At 43.5% G+C, this 15,102-nt stretch overlaps 1 protein-coding gene across 1 annotated transcript in view; it reads left to right on the forward strand.

Moving 5' to 3' along the window:
• RYR2 (ryanodine receptor 2) overlaps nucleotides 1-15,102 on the forward strand; it is a 2,714,825-nt gene that overhangs the window by 1,529,051 nt on the left and 1,170,672 nt on the right. The window lies entirely within an intron of this gene.

Raw genomic sequence — 15,102 nt, forward strand, 5'->3', positions numbered from 1 at the left:
AGATACAGCTACAGCCAAAACAGCTGTGATAGTGTGTACGTTGAAATGTGAGTTATAATGTCATTTTGTGATTTTTTTCTGTAAAATGAAATTGACATACTATTTATTCAGCTGCACTTCCTCCTCCAGTTATACCTTCTGTATGATCTGATCAGTAGGTGCTATTGTGAATTGGAGTGTAATTCCATATTGTCAAGGACATAACAATAATTGAATTCTGGAATAGCTGCAATGGGATTTATGTAAATGAAACGTCTTTTTCTGTATGGCATGACTTGATGATGTTTAGTATTGGTGGCTTGTAATTTTACATTGTGAGGTTCCCCATTCTTTCATCCTTATTTCTGCTTAGTTTATCCTGCAAGGGTTTAGTGCAACACTGAAATTATTGTAGAATATGTATGGTGTAGTTAGAGTTATGCCCTTTTGTTTTGTGAGTTTTTCAATTGTGGTCTACATTAGACCAGACAAATATCAATCCATGCCTTTCACTCACTGAATTGTAAGAGTGCAATACCGATCTTCCAAATTAATTCTGCGTTTTGTATCCAAGATTACGAGAACACTTAACTATTCTGCATAGATTAAAACAGCTTTATTAGATCCCACCCATGCCCTTGAGTCAATCATCATCATTTTCACATTTTTATAACCACTAAATACTCAGCAGTATTTTTAAGCCTTGCATGATTATGGAGTTTATGACCCCAAATGGAGACTGAAAATAATTTCTTCTTTTTTGGATCTTCTTTTTCACCTGAATTACAAAAGTCTGTTTGACCCTCAAATGTTATTTTCAATGTAAACAGAGGGTCAGAGATTTCTGCCAGCATCCCTTTATCTGTTCCAGGATCCACCATCTGCCTGCTTTTCTGGTTCATGTGCGGAAGTGACATACTTCATCTTCCACTCAGGAATTTTCCAAAATAGATCAACATTTGCCGCTGTCTACATGTTTCATACCTAATTGAGGAGAACATCTGTGCCTGCTGTTTTTGCTTGCTAAGGAGTTACACAGAAATGTATTGTGATGCATTTTTATGTAATACTACTGAACATAGTCTATGCCTCACCATTCTGCTTTGTCCATTCTGCTTTGTCGGGTGTTCCATACATTTTGTTGAGGGATCTTGGCTATCTGTTTCCACCAAAGTTTGTCCTGATTCTGTATCAGCCTGTGCCATGGAGAAGAAGACAGGAGAGTGCCACAGGGCTGTGGGTGCAGTGCGGAGTGGCATACTGTGATGTCTTCTTTCCATTCCCAGCAACACGCCACAGGCTTTACAGCAACCTGGCAAATATCTGGCTCACAAACCCATTGTTTCATTGCATACTTCACCCCTCCTCTCCTTGGTACAGTCACAAGAAATGCGGTTGTGCCATGGAATGCTTTATGAAAATACTATGCTCATTCACACTGACCACATGGGCAGCAGCTGTCCTTGCACCCATAATTGCAAAACAATATTTAAAGCAAGCATCACTGCACTAAAACAGATCTTAATGCATAAAGTATAAGCACAAGGGCCATTAAGGGTCCACCCTTAAACGCTGGTCGAGCACCATATTTATTCTCAATTATACACTAAAGTAACGCAAGTCCTTAGTTCCGTGCCTTAGCTCGACGGGCTGCAAGTGCTCAATGAGAAACATCCAGAATCGAGCTGAATCACACTTTTGCCATTCTAGCTTTCTGTGGCTTTGGTCATTAAAAGATGCAAGGCACGTAGATCACTGAAACATATCTGGCTGTGCATAATCTTTGTTAGAAGAAATCTGTCCTGCCACCCAATACATGCATGATCTTGTCCGATTTTCCAAAGTAATGCTTTTTGAAGTGATATAAAATCGTGCTTAATCAGTGCCTGGCCTGGTCTGATCTCTGCTTGCATGTAACGAGAGCAGTGCAAATCAGGAGCTGAGGTTTTAGTTTAATGAGTTGCAGACTGGAAGCCTGTTCATGGATATCCACCTGTCTCACTTGTAAGCTGATGTCAATTTTTGGTTATTTGACCCCAGTGAGTTTAGAATATCTGTTGTTCTTTAAACCCACTAACCATTTGTCACACCCTAGTCGCAATCTTCGAGTCGTTCTGTGCTTTAAATGGGTATGTACTCTCCAGTACTGGATACCTGCACTTCTTTAATTTGAAAGGGAGATTACCTGCACTTCTCAGCACTTCTGCAATATATTTAATGACAGAGTGCCAGCACTTCCCAGGAGCAAACAAGCACTTTTTGAATTGTGTACCTGCACTTCTATTCTTCTCTTTAAAGGACTGGTTTGATTAGGAGTATCCTGTTGTGTGTGAGCTTGAAGCTAGACCTATTGCGGCTTCCTTTACACTTTTATTGTTTGTAATATGTGTCTGTGGTTGGGAGACAATGCTTAACCTCGTGACTTTGTAGCAAACATATTCTAATACACTTCATAGTGCTTTTATTATCTACAATCTGCCACTATTTTGCCACTATTATCGTTCTTGAGTATCTTTTATATCTTGTTCTGCAGCTGTATTATTGGTTACAGGCCATCCCAAATAATGCTGTCATGGTTTTACGGTCGACAGTTTGTAGCAAATTACTAGCTGAGCATCGGGGGTATTAAAGTTTACTTTGAATACCTTTTTGTTGCTCTATAACCTCCTACACGAGAGGTTTTGTGTGTTCTTTCAGAAAGATCGATTATTTAGTGCATTGCAACAACAGATTTTAAGTTCTCATTCTGGCTTTCTACCTTAAATCTGTAGTGTTTGCCATGCTGATTGCTTTAAGTAATTTCAACAGTTTTCACTCTGTTTGAGCTTTTAATATGAGGCATACTTTCTAAGTTATCCTCAAATGTGCCTGGCTTGTCGATGTAGCACCTTTAGTCTATTTCATCTGGCTGGGATCTTTATCAAGGATTACAGTTTCTGCGTTGGCCTCTAAAATCCTTCAACCTTGTTGGATTATGTCAATGCTTCCAGTGCTGGAGCCCTTGAGCTTTTTGTGAAGGATGGATTCAGCTTTGGTGGTCTGACGGAAATCTCCTCCTTTGGTAGATGTCCCTAGAGACAGATCTTGTTGGGGAGAAGGGTCTAAACCTCTAGCTACTTGTTAGGCCCTTGATTCTGTGCAGGTCTTCCTTCCTTCTGGACTAAGGGTATGAAACTAGGTAAAAGTAAGGACCAGCAAGGCACTAAGCTAGATGAGTTATGACAAAATGACCATGAAGAGTCCCACAAAGGCGTTTGGATCTACTAACACATAGGGAGCTTAGGAGGAGCGAACGCTAATCTTAAAAAGCAATATAAACAGGCAAGCAAATGGGCAGTGTGAAATCAGGTATGTAACTGTTTTATGCTGCAGCACCAGGGCAGTAGCTTTCATTGATACATACAGCAGGCACAGTGCCATCTTTTATTTTGGTCTCTTCGAATATGCCCTTACTAATTCTCAAGGATGAAACATTTCGCGGTCTGGAGAGTGGCACTGCTGAAGATGTTTGATCAGGTTTGAGTCTCCTAAAGCTTCTCTCCAAATTAGCATCTGCATGTGGGACTTCATGCAAAAACAATTTAGCAACATTAATTTGGAAAACTCCTAACTAGGGCTCTCATCAAAATCAGCAGTTGGTTACCTAAAAAGAAACACAATGCAATTGTACATTTTCCTTTCATATTTACCAAATTCAATCAGCATTCAAGGAAGTCTTCGTCTCACAGGTACCGGTTTCGATCAGCATGGGTACCGGTTTCGATCAGCATGGGACGGGGCAAAGGGGGGCAGGGTGGACGGGGCAATTGCCTCACAGCGGCAAGATAAAGGACAAAACTACTACTTCATGCAAAGGGACGAATCAAAGTTAAGGTCTCTAGGGCGAGAATTACTTAAGGACTCCTTCTCTCGATTAGAGAAAGCATCAAAATGGCGTCGCAGCTGGCAAAATGGCTGTAATGTCCTGCAAAATGGCGGGTATGGGCTGCGATGAATAATGGCGAAAAGGCTCCTTTCTTCTTGTGCACCAGGTTTAAATAGACAATAGTTCAAATCCAGTAGGGTCTTCCATTGGAGGGTTCATAGGTTGGCTTCAAATTGTCCAATCAAAAACAACAGTTTACAAGCTTCTACCTAGGCATACATTATCCTTGGAGTCGGGAACGTAAGTTGCAACATATTTTACCAATTAACTCACTTTCAGAGCGTCCATTGTCTGCACCTGCAGATTGACCTTGGAGCAAAGAAGAAGATGCCAGGCTGGCACGAAACCTTAAAGATAAGCATGTGAGAACCGATCTCACTGGAAAAGTACAGCTTCAAGCAAAAATACACGTTTTACTAGCACAATGGAAAAATACGAGCATCTAAACCGTGAGACAAGGCAACTAGGCCAAAGCCTCCACTAAAGTAATGCTAAGCTAAAACATTTCTAACAAACAAATCATGGCACACGTTTACGATTATGTCAAATTAATACAATTCTAATACATCACGTTATATAAAGCACGCTTATAAATGTTGGCGAACTACTCTGAGGGCACATTTGTCCCCGTACAATCTTTATTAGTTCGGTTAAAGTCACACTTGATTATTGCAGTACTACGTTTATGCACTAATAAATGTAAAACCTTCATTTCAGCGTCATCAATCCCTCCTCTGATGACTACTTGTCATCACACAAAACCATTCCCACAAATTTTATTCCATTAAAATTCTGTCAGTTCTCTTTGCCTTTTCGTTCCCCTTGTTCTTACTTTGTATTCTTCTGCCATTCTTTTCATCATTTTCTCTTCCTTCCTTCTTTTAATTCTTGCCATGATCATTATTATTCCCCTTTTTATTCCCCAAATTCCAAAAATTCAAATCAGTACTATTAATATTCCCTGTATTATTTTTAGCAATATTCCATTCCAAATGCCACCAAGCCAATTTCCCACCGAAGCAATTCCCTTTCCAACCTTCTCCCAAACTCCTGGTTCTTTCAATTCCTTCAAATCTGCACTCTCTTTTGTTAGATTAGCAAGCATTGTTTTAATTTTCACACTGTTGTCTGGTATATAAGTACAACAGTGGCGCGCACCAAGCATTTTGCAAACGCCGCCATCCTTTGCTAAAAGAATGTCTAAGGCAAGCCTGTTTTGAAGAGTCATAGCTCTTTCCGCTGCAAGTTCAGCATCCATCAGGATTATAGCACCTGAAAACTTTGTCAACATGTTATCCACTATAGTAGACAACTTTCTTATTTTGATGGAATTCAACACAACTCCCAATGAAGGAATCATGGCTCCAAATATATCTCCTACCACAGCAGCTGCGGTCTCTCTTTTCTGGATACGATGTGATCCAGACGTCTTTGATATCATCGATAGGTCATCCAGTTGATAAACCTTTGGGAACACTATACCCAAATAACATCTCCCCCACCATCCCTTTGGAAGACGATAATAGGCATTATGCCCACAAATGTAATATACACCCGGTATGACAGGGTCAAGTCCGTTCAGCATGAATGTCCATTTGGCCTTAAAGATAAACGTATGTTTACACTCACTCGCTCCTACGAAAATGTTATCATAATAAGACTCACCTCGATATATACAAAATTTCCCTACATGCCAAGCGTCTAAAGCTATTCTCCCTTGTGTCTTTATTGCGGCAAAATCATAATTATCTACTGAAGTCCTCTTACTTAGCTCTTTTTCTAATTTCGCATTCATTTGTGCCCTTCTATCATCTGTGCGATCTAAAAAGCTTATTTCTACTGCAGTGAGCGAGCAGGTAAGATTTTCCCTATGAGCGTGAGCTGTTTCAAAAGGTTGCATTGGCTCGAAAAATTCTCTCATTATTTTAGCATCCCAATCTTTAGCAATCTGGCTTAGCTGCGTAATTATAGGAACATATGCAAAGGTAACATCATAATTTGAGTAAAAATACTGTATGTTTGTTTGACCATAAAATCTAGAAGTTACTATACTACATGTAATCCCATATGTAAGAGGCATGTGGTGATAAGTCACCCCTTCCTTTACCGATGTCGGTATCTGTGTACACACATAACAATCTTTCGCATCCATAGTCTCAACATATTCTGTTAGCAAGCGATAGAAAACGTTATACGAAAGTTCCTTCTTATCATGCAAGTGTCTCTCATCTAATTCTAGTCTTTTCAATGCGGTTAGTTCAGTAACAGTAACAGGAGCAGAAGTAGAAGCATCAATTTTCTCATTCTCACCCTTACCACGCGTTGCAAGCACTATTGCCATTATTATTAGTACACATGCAGCTATCAAGCCTATACACACATATTTACAATATTTCACTCTACTGTTTTGTGTCATGATCTGTATAGAATCAGAGAGCTAGAAGCACCTATAAAAGAAACTATTTAGCAATTCAGTTACAAAGCTGAACGAGCGCAGTGTTCACACAGTTCTCTTCAGGAGCCAAGTCACTTATCGGTTAGCAGCATTTGTCTCAATTCGGCAATAACTCAGTTTCAATTCGGCAATAACTCAGTTTCAATTCGGCAATAACTCAGTTTTTTTTTTCCTTTTTTTTTTTTTTTCAAAGTTCAATATCTCTCCCTTTTTTTTTTTTCTCAGAATTAGCAACGTTGTCTCAAATCGGGTTTAAGAGTCAATCATGTTATCAAAGTCTTATCAAGTTAGCAAATGTCTCATCTGGTTTAACAATGTCTCATCTGGTTGTATCACGTTATATTATAGCAAGCAATGTCATTTACCTGCTTTTCAATCAACAGTGTCCATAAAACTTTTCTTTTCTATTGGTATCTCTTCTTCTTCGTTCTCGAGGCTAAGAGATACAAATTCGTCAGTCCAATCGTCATTGACTACATATGCCCATTCTGGACCGGAATATCTCCTGTTTGGTATTCTTTTCCTTTTCAATTTTGCATCTCTCTTTGACTCTGCCTCACTGGTACTTTCCTCTATGGCTAAGTCATTTTCTGCACTGGATGTTGGTATCACGACAGACACTTCCTTTCTTTTCTCTTTCACTCTTGGCCCTTCACCGTCGTTCAACTTTTCTGTAGTCCTTGCTTTTACTGGTGATATACTTGGTCTTTTCTTTGCACTGTGTCCACTTGATGGACCTGCGATCTCTTCTGAAGAAGTTTGAACAGTTTCGTTCTGTTCTGCCTTGTCCCCTTCTTCTGGGAAGTCAATCAAGTTTTCCTTTTCTTTCTCTGTATCGTCTGCTTCTGGGAAAGCCCTCCTCTGATCAGGCTCTCCTGCTTTTTCACCTCTTTCGAGCCCTTTGTCACCGTTACTCTCTTCAGGCTCTTTGTCACTTTCAGCTGCTTCAGGCTCTTTGTTACTTTCGGCTTCTTCGTCGCTGTTCGAGGTTTCTCCTTGGTCTTCCCCAAGTGAATCGGTTGCTTCGTCCTCAGAGAATATTTCTCTCTCCTCTATTTCTGCCTGTTCTCTTTTAGTTCTGTTTTGCTCTGCCTCAGCGCTCAGTACTTTGTCATCAGTTACTGGCAGTTTCAGCGCTTCAACTTCCTCATCCGTGGGACACAACACTTTCTTTGTGTGACTGGCGTGAATCCAGTTGGGAACTCCCGCACACTTCACAGCGGTAGTGGTCGTCAGGATCACTTGGAAAGGGCCTTTCCAACGGGGTTCCAGACACGACTTCCTCACGTGCTTCTTTATCACGACCCAGTCACCTGCTTTCAGTGTGTGTCCTGGACCTTGGATCGGTGGCAAGGTGGTTGCTTCCACCTGGTGAGAGAAAGAGCGAACCACGTCAGCCAGACCTTTGCAGTAGTCTAACACCATATCATCTGTAATATTCAAAAGCGCATTTGCGGGAACTGCAGGAAGTCTCATGGCCCTGCCCATGAGAATTTCGTGCGGGGACAATCCAGTCTTTCTGTCAGGGGTGTTTCTCATTGACATTAACACCAAAGGCAATGCGTCAGGCCATTTCAAATTTGTCGATGCACATATTTTCGCCATTCTTGATTTCAGTGTACCATTCATTTGCTCCACCAGTCCTGAGGCTTCTGGGCGATAGCTACAATGCAGTTTTTGCTCAATGTTCAGCGCTGCGCAAAGTAACTTTATTACCTCGTTATTGAAGTGACTTCCTCTATCTGATTCTAAAGAGATCGGGAATCCGAAACGTGGTATCAACTCCCTCAACAATAGTTTTGCAACTGTAAGGCTGTCATTTCTACGTGTGGGGTACGCTTCAATCCAGTGACTAAAAATGCACACAATCACCAACACATACTTCAGACCTCCATGCACAGGCATCTCAATAAAGTCCATCTGCATTCTACTGAACGGGCCGCCTGCCCTACCGATGTGGCTCACGTTCACAACCGTTCCCTTTCCTGGGTTCATCTGTTGACAAATGACACAACGATGGCAAACTGCTTCTGCAACTTGACGGAATTTGGGGTTAAACCAATCATTTTTGAACAATCTTATCATGGCATCTCTCCCTAGGTGAGCCTGCCCATGATAGAACCGCGCTAGCTGCGATAAGAGACTATTTGGTAAGACAAATTTTCCCTCATTTGAAACCCATAACTCATCTGGTCTCTTTGTACATTGTGCCTTAGTCCAGGAAGCCCTTTCATCCTCCCTGACACTATTCTGTAATTCTTTTAGTTCATCCATTGTATCCACAACCTTCAAGGCAAATGCTTCAGCTGGTTCGAGCTCTGGCTCACTTATCAAATTCCATTCATCCCTGAGCAATATACAGTTCAAGGCACAAAATCTTGCGACCTGATCCGCATATGCATTTCCCAGGGAAACGTAATCCTGTCCTTTTGTATGAGCACTACACTTTACCACTGCAATTTCGGCTGGCATTTGAATGGCATGTAACAATTCCCTTATTCTCTCCCCGTTTTTCACCGGGGACCCTGAAGAAGTCAGGAAACCTCTCTGTGACCATAGTTGCCCAAAGTCGTGTACAATTCCAAACCCGTACTGACTATCAGTGTAAATGGTAACCTTCATCAATGCAGACAGTTGGCATGCTCTTGTAAGGGCTACAAGCTCTGCTACTTGTGCGGAATAGACTCCTTGAAGCCAGGACGCTTCCAGGACACCTGTTACAGTACATACAGCATATCCTGCTTTCAATATTCCCAATGCATCTCTTAAACATGACCCATCAACAAAAACAATTTGGTCATTTTCATCAAGCTTAGTATCCTTAATGTCAGGTCGGGGTTTTGTGCAAAATTCAGTCACCTGAAGGCAGTCATGCTCGACGTCCTCAGCGTTCTCAATTTCAGCATTTTCACCGGGAAGCAAGGTTGCTGGATTCAACGTAGTGCACCTTTTCAGCTGCACATTCGGTGAGCCCAGAATTATTGTTTCATACCTTGTGAGTCTTGCTCCAGTCATGTGTTGCGTTCGGGAGCGGGTCAAAAGTATCTCAACTGAGTGAGGGACCATAACTGTTAATGGGTGTCCCATCACTATTCCTTCACTCTGAGTGAGGCTGATACCAACTGCTGCTACGGCGCGCAAACACCCAGGCAGTGCTGCTGCGACCGGATCCAAAGTAGCTGAAAAATACGCTACTGGTCTGTTTATGCCACCATGGGCTTGGGTCAAGACAGACAAAGAACATGCATCACGTTCATGACAGAACAATGTGAAAGGCTTTGTGTAATCAGGTATACCTAAAGCTGGAGCCCTACACATGCATTCTTTCAATTCAATAAAAGCATCCATCTCATCTCCCTTCAGCTCAATTTCATCCAAGGCATCCTTCTGGGTCAGTTTCATTAAAGGCTTTGCTAGAGTTGAGAAGTTGGGAATCCACTGGCGACAGTAGCTCACCATCCCCAAAAACTTCCTCACCTCCCTCCTCGTCTTTGGTGGACTCATTTGAAGTACACTTGTTATTCTTTCCTTCATTATTCTCCGTGACCCTTTCTCTATTTGATGACCCAAATATTTCACTTTCTTCTGACAGAACTGCAACTTTGAAGGAGACACCTTGTGTCCATTCCTTCCCAAATGGTTCAGCAGAGCAATGGTGTCGGCTGAGCAGCCACTTTCTGTCTTATATGCAATCAGTAAGTCATCAATGTACTGTACCAGGGTTGACTCAAATGGCAATTCTAACGCCTCCAAGTCTTTCTTTAGAATCTGATTGAAAATTGACGGTGACTCCGAAAACCCTTGAGGAATTCGACACCAACTGTAAACTCTGTCTAAGAATTTAAAACAAAAGAGGAATTGGCTGTCCTCATGAAGAGGTACCGAAAAGAATGCTTGTGACAAGTCGATGACTGAGAACCACTCGGCATCGCAAGGGATTTGAAACATTATCACGGCTGGATTCGGTACTACGGGGCAGCATTTAACTATGATGTCATTTATTTTCCTCAAGTCCTGCACTATTCGGACCTTTCCACTCGGCTTTATCAGTCCCATGATTGGTGAATTACATGGACTGCTTAACACTTCCTTCAGTACTCCTTGTTTTACAAACTCGTCAATGAGTTGGGCAACTTTCATGAGGGTGTCTTGTGCCATGTGGTATTGTGGGGTCTGGGGAAAAGTTACATTGGGTCTTACGGTCACTTTCACTGGTTCCACTCCTTTCACCAATCCCACCTCCTTTCCTGTCATATCCCACACTTCCTTTCCGACTGTTTCCCGTAATTCAGCTGGAATATCTGCTTCAGTTAACATCGGACAAAGGTTAATCAGAGGATATTCTTCATCGACAGTTTCCATCTCATCCTCTTCTACACTGTCCTCTTCTTCCCCATCACTGCTCGTCTCAATTCTAATTCCATCGTTCGAACACATAATCGAACATCCCAATTTGCACAATAGGTCTCTCCCTAACAGTGCTATCGGGCTTGTGTCACATACCACAAAATTATGTGACCCTTGATAGTTACCAATGCTGACTGGTACTGGATCTGTGATTGGGTTCGTCAGGTACCTGTTTGCTACTCCCACTACTTGAACTGTTCTCCCTGAGAGGGGCAAATCTGGTACTTCAGTGCTCCTAACAGTTGAACGTGTGGCTCCTGTGTCAACCAAGAATGAAACACGATGACCCATAACTCTTCCCTCCACATATGGACCCTTTTGATCAACTTCCAAGGATGCTGCAAGCACACAATTTCCCTCCTCATCTGAACTTTCATTCTCCCATCCATCGTTTATTCCATTCTCACTGTGTAACGGGAACTGTTGTACTGTGTCATTTGTACTCATCACCTGACCCGAGACCTGTGGAGGAACCATCACTTGCTGCTGACTCATTGGTGCCAAAGGTATTTGCATTTGCTGATTAGGTACCATGGGTAACTGCTGTTGCATTGGCTGCATCTGCGTCATCTGCATACGGGGCATCTGCATCTGCATCTGCTGCGGCTGCATGGGCTGTAATCCCTGCAGCTGATTTATGGTCTGAAAATTTGGGTTTGGACCTCTCATTTTCGGTCCCCTCATTGTCTGGAATGCATTGACATCATTGTTTTGCTGACCAACACCTGCACCTTCCTGCACCACCATCGGGCACTCGCGTTTCCAATGTCCGACTATTCCGCACGCGTGACACGACATCACCCTTTTCATTGCCTGCACAGCATTCGGTATCACAACAGTGTTCAAATCCGGACCATTACTCCCAAAACCTCCTCTGCCTCTGCCTCTCGCCTGTGGCTGAAACACCATGTTTCCCTGCGGCTGCGGCTGCGGCTGCGGTATCTGCTGTGGGAACCCTTGCAACCCTTGCAACCCTGTCTGAGCTGCTTTAAGTTGCATCATCATCACTTTCTCTTTCAACCTTTTCTGTTTCACTTCAATTTCGTCGCTACAGTATTTCGCATAATTCAACACCTCATCAATCGGTTTCGACTGCCAACAAATCAAATGCGTCATTATCATCTGACTTATCTCTGGTCTCAGCCCTTCCACAAATCTAAACACAAAATGAAGCATGTCTTTCGCCTCTATTGTTTCCGTACCACTGTAGTTCTTGAACGCCTTCAACAACCTCTCATAGTAACCATGAATCGACTCTTTAGCCTCTTGGGCAGTTCGATCAATCTTCTGCCAATCCACATTTTTCACGGCAACCTTCGTCTTCAAATGCTCAATCACCTTGTAGTGCAAGCTCATTACCATAGGTGACGGCGCACCCGTATCCCTGTCTCTCTCTGGTTCACTTGTCGGCCAACCCACAGCCCTTTTGCACTCTTCCCACAGATCTGCCGGAACCACAATCTCAAAGAGGGTGTTCAGGTCTTCCCAAAGACATTTTGCAAGCTTCACAAACCTATCAGTCTGTTGATACCATTCAATCGGTTTCTCTCTCAGTTTGGGAAAATCATCCGTAAAAGACTGAATGTCGCTTCTGTGCCACGGTACATGTATTAACTTTCCCCCTGCTGTCTCCCTCATCGGTAACATGGCTATTGCATCACTACTCTGTGGTCTTTTCTCCTTGTGCTCTGAGACACTATCTTTCCTCTTTTCCTTTTTCTTTGCCCACCTGCTTTCCCATTTGTCTAAGCATCTCCACACTTGTGCACTCTGCAGCAATTCTCTAAGGTGCGTTTTCATGCCTGCTGACCTCATGTGTTCAAAGTCTGTGGTCCCGAAATCCAACCTATAGCTCCTGCTCAAATGTTTTGTCTTGTCTATCTCAACCCCGTTTTTGTCAGCTATTTCCTGCAACCTTCTATGTACCTTGTTCACTTCTCTTGTAATCCTGGGGCATAGATACCTCAGCTCTTCTTCTGAGTAGGATTCTAACCTATTCAGACCCATAGTCCCTTCCACCAATTCTTCTGCTTCCATGTTCAACCTTACCCTATTCAGATAGTCTTCTCCCTTCCCACTGGCTGGGCTTTGTGTGGAATTCAGACTGTTGAACCACTGTGTCAGCTGTTGCGCATTCAACCCCATCAGTGTAGCATTCACATCGACTGCCATTGATGGTTGCGGCAACTTTTCAGTGTTCGATGATAGCGGTATCATCAGTGGGGGACTCGACCTCACCATTGTTGACTGAGCACATATGGGACTAAACTCCATCAAGGACCCAGATCCAGTTGGCTGAGCCGCTATCGAAGTTGTCGCTGGAGCGTTTTCTATGTACCTCCTTTCCGTCCCATTCTGCACCACTAATCCTTGACCGCTCACACCTGAGTTAGGCTGACTGTACAAAGGTACCGGTGGACCTACAGTAATGGGTAGAGATATCGCATCTGGGTTCTGTCCATTCCCCATGCTCTGAGGCATGTTCATTCCCACACTATGGGTCATCATTGCCGGCATGCCCGTCTGACTCCCCGTCATCTGAGCATGTGCGGTTCCCCCCTGCATCTGCTTTTGCGGCATCAAAAACTGGGTTGATTCAGCTTGTGTCAACGCTGGGTTGCGACCATTCTGTACTCCCATAACGGTTGGACCTAGAACCATTCCCGTACCGTTATCACTGCTGTAGTACCTTGGGACCTGCGGCTGATAATTTTCTGCTGCTTCCAACATAGGCACATCTGGATATATTCTCCTAACCTGCGGTATCTGCGGGGTGAACAGTAAACTCGGGTCCTTAGATCCCGATGGCGTTTCTGGACTCGGAGTTTCATTATTCTGTACCGGTGCCGGAGGGGCAGAACTGGTACTTGGACCTTGTCCACTCTCTGCATAAGGTGGTGGACGGTCGTTCAGCAATTGCATGATGAACTCCTCATCCTCTGACTCGTCTTCCTCTCTATCTTTGGAACACCTCCTGTTTGTCTTACAGGTAGCTTTCTTACCTGTCTCCTCTTCTTCCTTAGCAATTGCGGGAAACAATTTTATCCCCTGCAATACATCTGACCTCCACACCTTCTGTGCATTATCCCATCTAGCGTCCGCTAGTGTCTTTTCTACCTTTCTCATCCTGGTCTCGAACTTCTTTTGCTGTTGCTGTCTAGCCATTAGTTCCCAAATCGCTAGAGCCTCAAACTGTGCTGGCCTTGGAGGTACCTTCATGTCGTACATCGCAAATCTCAAATTCTCTAGGATCCTTATATTGAATGTCCCATGGATCGGGAACGCTACGCTCCCGTGTTTCTCTGTCAGCTTGTGCCATTGCTTTAGCCAAAGGCACGGAGCTAACCCCTTTTCCTCCATTACAATGTAAGCTGGTGTACCTTCGGGTGGCGTCTCCTCTCCTACGCTCGCTTTAATGTAAGACTCCCCCTTCATCGCACTCTTTAATGCTTTAAAGAATTTCATTTTCTCGTCTTGTATTTCACAAAATTTGTAATCAATAAGTGACTTTAATTCCCGGAATACTCTTCGCTTGCCTTTCCCCTTCCAATCGAGCCCCACGGACTGCGTCCAATCCGTGCGCGACCCTTCTCTACAACCATCCTATCCCAGCGCGGCTCCTAGTGACGTCACACTCACACACACTGCGGCTGACAAAGCCTCGCGGCTAGTCCTCCTTCACTCAGCTCCTTTCGTAACAACTTCTAGCATGTATCGCGAGCAACCAAAATAATAATAAAACAGATCTGTCGGTTTACTACAGGAAGGGTAACACAATCGCTTCAGGACCTTAGGGATTTTTCGCTAGCCTCGGCAGTTATTCCATCTTTCTCGGTCCCCACTTTCGCAAGCAAATCTGACCCGCAGATTCTGCTCTCAACTTGTCAATGATCTATTCTAGTGCACTTAGAATTTGTCAAAGCCCGAAGTCGAAGTTTCTTTCACTCCCTTAACACACGTACCGACTCGTTGACCACGCCCGGTCAACCTACTAAACCGACCAGACCACAACATAAAACAAGTGTCTCATACACTTTTCAACATACTCCGGAGTCTCTTGACCTCGCAGGGCCCGTCTCAACAACAACAACCACGTGGTCCTTTTTCTGCACAAATCGCCACATGCACATGAAGTTCGACGACTTCCCTACTCTCACACTCGGAGTCGCACCTCCGCTATTCTCTATGAAGTTCGACGACTTCCCTACTCCTACACTCGGAGTCGCACCTCCGCTATTCTCTAAAATCCTCGCAACCTTTTCAAACAATCTGCGGCAATAAGCTGTGCAAGCGCAAAATCCTAACTTCACTCATACCATCACTAGTACCGCCAACG

The sequence above is a fragment of the Pleurodeles waltl genome, chromosome 5 (assembly GCF_031143425.1).
Source record: "Pleurodeles waltl isolate 20211129_DDA chromosome 5, aPleWal1.hap1.20221129, whole genome shotgun sequence".
Taxonomy (NCBI): Eukaryota; Metazoa; Chordata; class Amphibia; order Caudata; family Salamandridae; genus Pleurodeles; species Pleurodeles waltl.